Genomic DNA, 10,797 nt, shown 5'->3' with positions numbered 1-10,797 from the left:
ACACTGGAGCATACTGTGGTACCAGGTCTAGTGGCCAGGGTGATGTGTGTGGGGGCATGTGATGTCTCTGGGTCCAGGGGGTGTATGGTGTATCATCAGCTCAGTTTTCTGGGGTTCACGATGTTAGTAACTCTGTAGTCCTTGGAAGCAAGAACTTTATGGGGTCCGTGGTAGCTACAAGGGCTGCTGGAATCCTCAGTGGCACCTCCAGGTCCAGCAGTGGAGACCGGGGCAGGCAGTGTTGGGGGCCAGAGCAAATGGTATGCATGCATCTGGCTTTAGAGGCTAGCTGCAAGTACACATGTTGGCAAGAGTGGAGGCCAGCAGCAGAGGCCAGGGCTGATTGCAGGTGCACCTGCAGATTTGAGGACTGGAGCTGACACTCTTCATGTTCATGGCTACTGGAGCTATATGTGGGTGCATGCATGGCATCGGGAGCCAGCTGTGTACATGTGTACAGCTACAGGCGGCCGGCTGGTGATGTGCATGTGCATGGCCTCAAGGGCCAGGACTGGCTGTGGGTGTGTGCATGGTTGCTGTCCTGGGTCCTAGGGCCTGGGCACCTGCAGTGTTGCTGGCTAAGGTGGCTTCAGTGATGAGGCAGGAAGAGAAGGTGGAGTTCAATATTAATTTTGTGAGAAGTCTCTGATGATTATACAAACTATTTACTATTTGACGTACTAATTAGAGAAAAGTATAAATTAAACGTTTGCAGGTTAGATCCAGCTATTAAGCAAGATATACTCATGACAAACTAATTACTGAAATAAAAGGATGTTTCCACCATAGCATTTTTTCATAATTACAGCTCTGGGTAGAATTTATCTTAATTAGAAATGTTCAGTGTATTGAGGGACACTGCACATCATCCCTCATCTTATATTCAGAACTAATATGGATGCTAGTTTTTTTTTAGAAGTTTCAGGTTAGGTAGGCAACTAATGAACATACAAAGCTGAGAGATGTGTGTCCACTGGATACGTTTTTCATAGTTAAAAAAAGAGTTTTCTTGAGAAAAAGTTTTAAACACTTACAGTCTGATATATAGGTCTCTTTAAAGACATTTTAAATAGTTTAATAAACTATTGGGAGGGAAGGAGAACGAAAGATGGGGTGGGGGAGAGAGAGAAACACATGCTCAGACCCTTATTTAGAGCAAAATGAATCAGATCTAGGGGTAGAATCTAGCATGTGTATTCAGACACTTCACTAACTCATTTATTTATTCTTGCATTTATGTAGTGAATTATTACCATATGCCAGTTACTGTTCAAGATACTGGGAACACAGTGAACAAAACACGTAAAAATTGCTGAATGCATAGAATGTACATATTCAGCATTTTGGACAAGGAATAAAATGGTGGTAGAGAGTGTTTTACTTGTTTATTCAGGTGGTATCTATTACTGGAATAAGATAATCTGGCCCTTTGGGGAAAAATAGACAATACACTATGCATTAAAATAAATCTACTTCCAATTATGATTATAGTCAAGGTATAGTCATATCTCTGTGAAAAGCTGCAATCTTTAAGCAATAGGTTTATTTTTTTAAAACTGTATTAACAGAAATTGATGTGGAGTAGATAAAGATTGATCTGGTCCAAGAACAAAAAGGTGTGTAACTTACGCTGCTGTTCAAACTACCCAACTTCCAATAACTCGCATCCAGGCCCTCCAGCTCACCTATGACTTATGTGTCTTTGCTCAAATTAAGCACCCCCTCCCCCCAAAACCGCCTATAAATCAAAAGCTGTCACACAGCTAGCTATTCCAGCAATAATGACAGTGGAATTTGATCTTTTCTATGTGAAATGTGTGCACTTTAAGATACGTGGCCTATGGTATTTTAAACTAGAGCAGTTTAAAACACAATCCATTAGAGCTGAATTACACAGGCCTTCAATCATTTGATGACTGAGTTCATATGAGGAAATGGTCGATGTCAAAAGAAGAGTGACAGAGATAGTTTTTATAACATGCTTTAGGAGAAGAAATGTGGTTAATATGAATCTGCGGGACAACTTCCTCTGACAAAGAGCAAATGGCATCAAATTGGGGTAAATACCCTACATATACAGTGACAAAGGAAAGTAAATGGGAAATTATAGCTTTGGCACTTAACTGTAACCAAAAGAAACCACTAGTCTTTTCAGAAAGAGCTATTTAGTCTGGCAGTTCTTAAAGCTATTATTTTATTCCTGTTTTATTTGCTTCCTTAATCTGAGATCCCCTGGAAAATATACTAAAGGGAATTTTTGAGAGAACTTCCTTCCCTATGCTCTCTGTAAATATAATAGGATAAAGCATGCATCTTTTCATCTTCTCTGAGTGATATTTGATTTGGATCTTTTGTACATTTATTAACACTCTGTGTGATATTTTCCATCACTGTGTAGGTCTGGGTTTGTGAGGTCAGCACTTCAGAAATGTCTTATTTGCTTCCACACATTATGTCTGCACATCGAGGAGCTAAGTGGAAATTATGCCTCAGGTTATAGATGTATGAATCAATAAACTAAGATTTCCCCAGATGTGTATAACAAAAAGCATCAATAGGAGCATAATTCAATCATTTATATTTTTCTCTGAAATTAAACTATTTATTAAAATATTGAATGCATATTATTAATCTCTCCCTCGGTACTTTTCTTCCATTCAACCCCTCTTCCAGTAATTTTTCCAGGGTGAAAATTTTGAAGTTCATATTGAGACATGTTATTCCACTACCTCAATCTATTCGGTAGTTGTCAATTTATATTACAATAATGGCCTAAATATTACACATGGACTAATAGACAAGGAATAGTTTGACCCTCCCCACTATACACCATGTTTTCCATCACTGTTTTTGCTCCAGTGCCTTTGTCTTTATTCCAGTTTTTCCTAAGGTCACTCACCTCACATGGTTATAATTTTAGAAATAACTTCTTCAAGGCTGAAAAGATTAAGTTAAAAAAGAGTTCAAATAAATTAATATGAAAGTAAAATTCCAGTCACTTATCAAAAATATCTATATTCTTTGCTGAAACTAATGATTGGCTCAAAGTATATATAGAGAGTTTTAGAAGGGAGTCATATATATACACATACATACACAAAGAGATTTATTATAAGGAATTGGCTCATGTGATTACATAGGCTGACAAATCGCAAGACCTGCAGTCAGTAAGCTGAGGACCCAGGAGAGCCAGTGGTACAGTTCCAGTCCAAATTCAAAGGCCTGAGAACCAGGAGAGCTGATGGTATAGTTTCAGTCAGAAAGCCAGCAAGCTCAAGACCCAGGAAGAGCTGATGTTTGAGTTTGAGTTCAAAGGCAGGAGGAAAAACTGATATCCCAACTCAAAGGCAGCCAGGTTAAGAGGAATTACCTCTTATTCAGGAAAGGGTCAGCATTTGTTCCCACGGTAGGGAAGAGAATCCGCTTTTCTTGATCTACTGATTTAAGTGTTAAAATGAGAAGAGTGATGTCAGCAAGATGTTAACTAAACTTACTGTGGTAATCATCTCACAATATATACAGGCATACTTCAGAGATATTGCAGGTTTGGTTCCAGATCACTGCAATGAAGCGAATACTGCAATAAAGTGAGTCACATGACTTTTTTGGTTTCCCAGCACATATAAAAGTTATGCTTACACATACTGTAGTCTATTAAGTGTGCAATAGCATTATGTCTGAAAAACAGTGTGCATGCCTTAAAAAATACATTTTTGCTGAAATATGCAAACTATCACCTGAGCCTTCAGCAAGTTGAAATCTTTTTGCTGGTGGAGAGTCTTGCCTCAGTGTTGATGGCTGCTGAATAATCAGGGTGGTGGTTGCTGAAGGTTGGGGTGGCAGTGGCGATTTCTTAAAATAAGACAACAATGAAATTTGCCACATTGATTGACTCTTCCTTTTGCTAATGATTTCTCTGTAGTATGCAATGCTGCTTGATAGCATTTTACCTACAGCAGAACTTCTTTCAAAATTGGAGTTATTTCTCTTAAACCCTGTTGTTGCTTTATCAACTAAGTTTATGTAATATTATAAATCCTTTCTTGTCATTTCAACAATCTTCACAGCACCTTCACCAGGAGTAGATTCCATCTAAAGAAACCACTTTCCTTGCTCATTCATAAGAAGCAACTCCTCATCTGTTAAAGTTTTATCACAAGATTTCAGAAATTCAGTGACATCTTCAGGCTCCATCTCTAATTCTAGTTCTCTTGCTACTTCTACCGTGTCTGCAGTTACTTCCTTTACTGAAGTCTTGAGCCTCTCAAAGTCATCCATGACGGCTGTAATCAACTTCTTCCAAACTCTTGTTAATGTTAATATTTTGACCTCTTCCCGTGAATTACGAATGTTCTTAATGGCATCTAAAATGGTGAATCTTTTGCAAAAGCTTTTCAATTTACTTTGCCCAGATCTGTCAGAGGAATCACTATCGATGGCAGCTATAGCCTTGCAAAATATATTTATTAAATAATAAAACTTGAAAGTCGAAATTACTCATTGACCCATGGGCTGCAGAATGGATGTTAAGCGGCATGAAAATATGAATCTCATTCGTTGTACATCTCCACCAGAGCTCTTGAGTGACCAGGTGCATTGTCAATGAGCAGTAATATTTTGAATAGAATCTTTTTTTCTGAGCAGTAGGTCTCAAGAGTGGGCTTCAAATATTCAATAAACCATGTTGTAAACAGATATGCTGCCATCCAGGCTTTCTTGTTTCATTTATAGAGCACATGCAGAGTAGATCTAGCATAATTCTTAAGGGACCTAGGAGTTTTGGAATGGTAGATGAGCATTGGCTTCAACTTAAAGTCACCAATTGCATTAGCCCCTAACAAGAGAGTCAGTCTGTCCTTTGAAGCTTTGAAGCCAGGCATTGACTTCTCCTCTCTAGCTATGAAAGTCCTAGATGGCATCTTCTTCCACTAGAAGGTTGTTTTTGGTCTACACTGAAAATCTGTTGTTTAGTGTAGCCACCTTCAGTAATCATCTTGGCTAGATCTCCTGACTAATTTGCTGCATCTTCTACATCAGCACTTGCTGCTTCACCTTGCAAGAGATGGCTTCTTTCCTTAAACCTCATGAACCAACCTCTGTTAGTTTCACAGTTTTCTTCTGAAGCTCCTCACCTTTCTCAGCCTTCATAGAATTGAAGAGAGTTAGGGCCTTGCTCTGGATTAGACTTTGGTTGAAGGGAATGCTGTGGCTGGTTTGATTGTCTATCTAGATCACTAAAGCTGTTTCACTTTATCATTCATGTGTTCACTGGAGTAGCACTTTTAATTTCCTTCAAGAACTTTTCTGGGACTTCCCCAGTGGTCCAGTGGTTAAGACTCCGTGCTTCCATTGCAGGGGGCGTGGGTTCGATCCCTGGTCAGGGGACTGAGATCCCACATGCTGTGCGGCCAAAAAAAAAAAAAAAGAACTTTTTTCCTTTGCATTCACAACTTGGCTGTTTGGTGCAAGAGGCTTAGCTTTCAGGCTACCTCAGCTTTCAACATGCCTTCCTCACTAAGCTTAATCATTTCTAGCTTTCAATTTAAAGTGAGAGACATGCAACTCTTCCTTTTACTTGAACACTTAGAGGCCACTATAGGGTTATTAATTGGCCTAATTTCAATACTACTGTGTCTCAGGGAATAGGGAGGCCCAAGGAAAGGGAGAGAGATGGGGGAATGGTTGGTCTGTGGAGCAATCAGAACATATACAACATTTATTGACTAAGTTCACTGTTTCATATGGGTGCATTGCATGGTGCCCCAAAACAATTACAACAGTAACATCAAAGATCCCTGATCACAAATCACCATAACAAAATCAGTAATAATGAAAAACTTTGAAATATTGCAAGAATTATCAAAATGTGACACAGAGACATAAAGTGAGCAAATGCTGTTAGGAAAATGGCACCAATAGACTTGCTCAACACAGAGTTGCCACAAACCTTCAATGTGTAAAAAACATATCTTCAAAGAGCAATAAGTGAAACACAATAAATCAAGGTATGCCTGCACATATATCAAATCATTGTTTTGTATACCTTAAACTAATACAATGTTATATATCAATTATATCTCAATAAAACTGAAACCAAAACCAATATGGTACTGGCATAAAAACAGACATATAGCCCAATGGGACAGAATAGAGAGCCCAGAAATAAACCCATGCATATACAGTCAGTTGACCTTCAACAAGTGTGCCAAGAACACATAATGGGAAAATGAGTCTTCAACAAATGGTGTTGGAAAAGCTAGATATTCACATGCAAAAGAATTAAGTTGATCAATTATCTTACACAATACACAAAAACCAACTCAAAATGGATGAAAAACTTAAACATATGACCTTAAACCATACAACTCCTTGAAGAAAACAGGGGTAAAGCTTATTGACATTGGGCTTGAAAATGATTTCTTGGAGTTGACGCCAAAAGCACAGGCAATAAAACCAAAAATATAAAAAAGTAGGATGACATCAAAAAAGCTTCTGCACTGCAAAACAATCAACAGAGTAAAAAGGCAACCTATGGAATGAGAGAATACATTCGCAAATCATCTATATCATCAAGGGTTAATATCCAAAATATATTTTGGATATAGAATACATAATATATATAAGAATATCCTACAGCTCAATAGCAACAACAACAACTCAATTTTTAAAATAAGCAAAGGTCTTGAATAGATATTTCTCCAAAGAATGCATACACATGGCCAACAGGTATATGAAAAGGTGCTCAACATCACTGATCATCAAGGAAATGCAAACTAAAACCACAATGAGATATCATGTTACACCTTTCAGAATGGTATTAAAAAACAAACACACAAAATATAACAAGTATTGATGAGGATGTGCAGAAATTGAAACCCTTATACACTATTGGTAGGAATTTAGAATAATGCAGACACTATGAAAAACACTATGGAGGGTTCCTTAAAAAATTAAAAATTGAACTAGCACATCATTCAGCAATCCCACTTTTGAGTATACATGCAAAAGAAGTGAAATCAGGATCTCAAAGAGATATCTGCATCCCCATGTTCACTGCAGCATTATTCACAACGGCCAAGATACAGAAACAACTCAAATGTTCATTGACAGATGACTGGATAAAGAATATGTGGTATACACATACAATGGAATAATCTAAGCTTTTGCCTCAAGAACATAGAAAATGAAGAGCAAACTAAACCCAGTCCAAGCAGAAAGAAGGCAGTGGTAAAAATAAAAGCAGAAATCAATGAAATTGAAAACAGAAAAATAATAAATACCAATGACACAAAGAGTTGATCTTTGAAATGTTCAATAAAATTGCCAAACTTTAAGCAATATTGATTTTTAAAAACAGAGAAAATTCAAATTACTAATATCAGGAATGTAACAGGGGATATCACTACAGACCTTGCAGACATTAAAGGATATAACGTAATATTACACATAACTCTAGGGCTTCCCTGGTGGCGCAGTGGTTGAGAGTCTGCCTGCTGATGCAAGGCACACGGGTTCGTGCCCCGGTCCAGGAAGATCCCACATGCCACGGAGCGGCTGGGCCCGTGAGCCATGGCCGCTGAGCCTGTGCGTCCGGAGCCTGTGCTCCGCAACGGGAGAGGCTGCAACAGTGAGAGGCCCACATACCGCAAAAAAAAAAAAAACTCAAAAAAACCAAACAAACAAAAAAAACAAATAACTCTATACATACTTATAAATTTACAATTTAGATGATATGAACCAGTTCCTCAAAAAGTATAAACTAGCTAAACTCACCAAAAGAAATAAATAACTTGAATAGTTCTATAACTATTAAAGAAATATAATTTGTAATTAAAAATCTCCTGAAAAAGAAATCCCCTAGATGGCATGACTGGAGAATTCTACAAAACGTTTAAGAAGATATAATACCAATTCTATACAGTCTTTTCTGGAAAATAGGAGAGAAGAGACATTTCCAATCCATTTTATGAAGCCAGTATTACCCTGATACCCAAGCCAGACAAAAACAGTACAAAAAAGTAAACCATTGATGAATATGTCTCATGATATTAGATTAAAAAATCAGTAACAAATTATTAGCAAATAAAATTCAACAATATATAAAAATAATTATACAACATGACCAAGTTGGGTTTATTTCAATGATGCCAGGCTGGTTTGATGTTTGAAAATCAATCATTGTAACATACCACATTAACAGGCCTAAGAAGAAAATCATACAATCATCAACTGATGTAGAAAAATCATTTCACAAAATTCAATACCCATTTATGATAAAAACTCTCAGAAAACTAGTAATAGAGAGAAAGTTCCTTAAGTTCATAAAGATCATATATTAGAAAATTACAGCTAAAATCACACTTAACTGTGAAAGGCTGAATGCTTTCTGCCAAGACTGGGAATAAGGCAAGGATTTCACCCACACCACTGCTATTCAACATGCTACTGGAAGTTCTAGCTAGTACAATAAAGCAAGGAAAAGAAATAAAGTTAAATAGATCAAAAATGAATAAATTAAACTGTCCCTATTTGAAGATGATATGATGATCTACATAGAAAATCTAAGAAATCTACAAAAAAATCTCCTGGAACTAAGAAGTGGATTTGGCAAGACCACAGCATAAAAGGTTGACATACAAAAATTAATTGTATTTTTATATGTTAGCAATGAACATATGGAAAAATTTTTTAAATATAATACCTTAACAACCATTCAAAAATTAAATACTCAGCTGTAAATATATCAAAACATGTTACAAGACTTATACTCTTAAAAACTATAAAATCTTGGTGGAGGAAATCAAGGAAGATTGGAAGACTCAACATAGTAACAATGACAATTCTCTCCAAATTGATATTCAAGCTTAACACAATTCCTATCAAAATACCAGCAAGATATTCTGTAAGTATAGATGAGTTAATTCTAGAATTTGTATGAAAAGGCAAAGAATCTAGAATAGCTAAAACAATTTTGAAAAAATAATATAAAATGGGAGGAAGCCATCTACCAAGTTTCAAGACTTATTTCATAGCTACAGTAATTAAGACTGTGTGGTATTGATGTTTAGACACACAGACCAATGATACAGTAGGGAATGCAGAAACAGATCTGAACAAGTACAGACAACTGAGTTTTTACAAAGGTGCAAAAGCAATTCAAAGAAGGAAGGATAGTCTTTTCAACAAATGGTGCTGGAACAACTGGATATGCACAGCCCCCCCAAAAAAGAAGGTAGACCTGCATCTTACACCTCATCTCAAAAATTAACTCAAAATTTATCACAGACTAAATGTAAAATGTGAAATTATAAAACATTTAGATGATAACATAGAAGGAAATCTCCAGTACCTAATAATTGGTGAAGAATTTTTAGACATGATATCAAAGTCACAATCCATAATGGAAATCAAAAAATTGGACTTCATCAAAATTAACAACTTTTGCTGTGTGAAGAACCCCAGTAAGAGCAGGAAAAGGAAAACAACAGGCTTGGAGAAAATATTTGCAAACCATATATCTGACAAAAGGACTCATATCTAGAATATAAAAAGGACTCTCAAAAGTCAACATTTTAAAACATTCAATTAAAAATGGCCAAAAGACATTAAGAGACATGGCAGCGAAGAGATTTTATAGATGACAAACATGTGAAAAGGTGTTCAACTCGTAAGCTGTTAGAGAAATGAAAATAAAGACCAGGATGAGATACCACTACACACGTATCAGAACAGCTAAAATAGAAAACATTGACTATCAAATGATGGTGAGGATGCAGAGAAATTAGATCTCTCATATATTGCTCTGCTGCGGCCCCTCCCATTGCGGAGCACAGGCTCCGGACGCGCAAGGCCCAGCGGCCATGGCCCACGGGCCCAGCCACTCCACGGCATGTGGGATCCTCCCGGACCGGGGCACAAACCCGCGTCCCCTGAATCGGCAGGCGGACTCCCAACCACTGTGCCACCAGGGAAGCCCCACACCTTCTCTTTAAGTCTATGTTCATTTTTATTTCTGGATTTAATAAATTTCATGAATACTATTGCATATGACTTTAGATTTATTCATCCTAATGTAATTTTGTGGTAGTAAAGTTAACATGCTGTGATTAAGTCATCCTCTCAAGATTTGAAGATGTCACAAATAGGACCTTTTCTCTTGAATGATTCATGGCCTAATGAAATGAAATAACAGTGCTAAATACAGTTCTGATTTTATGGTATGAGTGCTAGTATAATAAGAAAAAAAACCTAAAAGGATTATTTTATAATCTAGTCACCATTACTGTGTTTTATTATTATAAATTGTTATATATTTAAATTGTTATATATATTTGATGTCTTAAAAGGGTTATAATGTCCTTTGTAAATTGTCTACTTAATGTACATTGAGAATATTTGCATTAACTTTCAAATAATTTTCCTTATTACTTAGCTATTATATAACTATTTGTATAATTTTGTTGCAGTATTTTATTCTTAGAGTGATAAATACACCTGTATACCTCAACTAACTGATAGAATATCAACATATAAAAATAATAGTTCCGGGAGTTCCCTGGTGGCCTAGTGGTTAGGATTCCGGGATTTCACTGCCGTGGCCCAGGTTTGATCCCTGGTCGGGAAACTGAGATCCTGCAAGCCGTGTGGCATGGCTAAAAAATAAATAATAATAATTGCACTTCAATTTAAAGTTTAAGGTTCACATATTATTTCAAGACACATTTTCTCTATCTCCTAAGGTTGTTCACTCTGAAAACATCTTAGAAAAGATAGTTCTGAACAAGTGCCTCTGCTTGC

The sequence above is a fragment of the Leucopleurus acutus genome (genome assembly GCF_964270905.1).
Source record: "Leucopleurus acutus genome assembly, chromosome: X".
Lineage (NCBI taxonomy): Eukaryota > Metazoa > Chordata > Mammalia > Artiodactyla > Delphinidae > Leucopleurus > Leucopleurus acutus.
This window is presented reverse-complemented; position numbering follows the sequence as displayed.